Genomic DNA, 2,276 nt, shown 5'->3' on the forward strand with positions numbered 1-2,276 from the left:
GTGCTTGGCACCCTCATTAATTTAAATTCAATTAGCCAACATAGAACATCATTAGTATTTACTAATTCCTTTTATACATTATTTATTTAAATTCTTATAATAATCTCTTGAAGTAGGTCCCAACAACACTCACTTTGCTGGTATATAGAGACTTAAAGAAGTTAGGACAAATGTCTCCCTTAAATGGTAGAGGTGATATGTGACTGCATACAAATGGTTCTCAGAGACCAAACCTTTACATCCAATGCTATACCTTCTGTTCAGAATTGGTTTTATTGATTGCACATGGCTCTCATGCTGCATTTAGCCCTCTGTATCTACTATGCATTTATTTCTAAATTATGTTTAACTATGCTACTCCATGCATTAAGTTCAATACAATAGAGACAGGTAAGTGTAAATTGAACAAAATTAGAGTCAATTAATAATTAACAACACTTATGTTGGGAACACTTTTGATTGTGTCTAAAGCTTGGCTTTGTTCATTAATACCTACTTAAACTTAAATAAATTACTTGCTCTCTCAGTTACTAAATTATTAGATATCTATAGGGGAGGAATAGCTAATCAATCTAATAGGACTGATGAGAGAGTTAAATGAATATATACATATAGAGCACCTGGCAAGTTATACTTAAAAGGTATGATATAGGATATGGATTCATTCCAGGCATGTGAAATTGGACAACTTGTTAGCCTTTCCTGCAACTCAGTTTACCCATATACAAAATCATATACATATGGTTATACACACTATACATAATCTAGAAGTTGGGAAGATGATACATAAAAGCTTATTTATCCAAAAGCTTATTACTCTAGAGAGAGTTGTCACTAAATTGGGTTGCCATGACATGCTTCAGATACGGAGAATATTGAAGAACAAATTATTGCTCTAATAAAATAATGCTTGTACAGTTCCATTTCTGTGCAACTAGTTTCGTTCAACATTGTGTTCCTTTCATTGCCATAGAACATCTTGTGATATGCAGACCAGTTCCATGAAGAATAACACAGAGGTAAAAGAATTCATCCTGCTGGGACTAACCAATGCCCCAGAGCTACAGGGTCCTCTCTTTCTAATGTTTACACTCCTCTACCTTATCACTCTGATTGGGAACCTGGGGATGGATGATCATGCTGATCATGCTGATCCTGCTGGACTCTCGTCTGCACATTCCCATGTACTTCTTCCTCAGTAACCTGTCTCTGGTGGACTTTTGTTACTCCTCAACAGTCACTCCCAAGGTCATGGCTGGATTGCTTATAGGAGATAAGGTCATCTCCTACAATGCATGTGCTGCACAGATTTTCTTTTTTGTACTCTTCGCCACTGTGGAAAGTTACCTCTTATCCTCAATGGCCTATGACCGCTATGCAGCAGTGTGCAAACCCCTCCATTACACCACCACCATGACAACAGGTGTGTGTGCTCGTCTGGCCATAGGGTCTTACGTCTTTGCTCTTCTAACTGCTGCTATTGATATTGGAGACACATTCAGTCTCTCTTTCTGTATGTCCAATGCGGTCCATCACTTTTTCTGTGATATTCCAGCAGTCATGACTCTGACTTGCTCAGATAAAGACATTAATGAGTTGATTCTCGTGCTTATTTCAAGCTTTAATATCTTTTTTGCCCTTCTTATAATCTTGATTTCCTACATGTTCATATTTATCACTGTTTTTGAAGATACAGTCAGGTGAGGGATACCAGAAGGCTTTATATACCTGTGTTTCTCACCTTGTTGCAGTTTCTATATTTATGGGACAGTCATCATCATGTATATACAGCCAAGTTCCAGTCATTCCATGGACACAGACAAAATGGCATCTGTGTTTTATACTATGGTCATCCCCATGCTGAACCCTATGGTATACAGCTTAAGGAACAAAGAGGTCAAGAATGCATTCAAGAAGTTTGTTGAGAAGGCAAAATATTCTCTAGGTTTAGTCTTCTAGTGATCCAGAATCCACAAAAGTTATTTCATCCCACTTATATCCACTCCATGTCATAACTCAATGTTCATAGCCATATAGGGTATTAAAACATATCAGTCACTCGAATGTTATTCATTACTTCAATTTGTATCAGATCCAAGCATCCAAAATGCAGAAAAAATATGATAATTTTTAAATCAAAACAGTTTATGAATAAACCTTCTTTGTTACTATTGTGTTGGACATAGTTTTTTCCTTGATATACTTCAGTAATGGTAAGAAAAAATAATGGGTAAGAAAAAAAACCACGTAAGAGATTGGACCAGGTAGTAAAGAAA

General features: G+C 36.4%; 1 pseudogene; it reads left to right on the top strand.

Moving 5' to 3' along the window:
- The first annotated feature begins 1,001 nt into the window (after nucleotides 1-1,001).
- LOC116599542 lies at nucleotides 1,002-1,959 on the top strand (annotated as a pseudogene).
- The last annotated feature ends 317 nt before the right edge of the window (nucleotides 1,960-2,276 follow it).

Source organism: Mustela erminea, chromosome 9 (assembly GCF_009829155.1).
Source record: "Mustela erminea isolate mMusErm1 chromosome 9, mMusErm1.Pri, whole genome shotgun sequence".
NCBI lineage: Eukaryota > Metazoa > Chordata > Mammalia > Carnivora > Mustelidae > Mustela > Mustela erminea.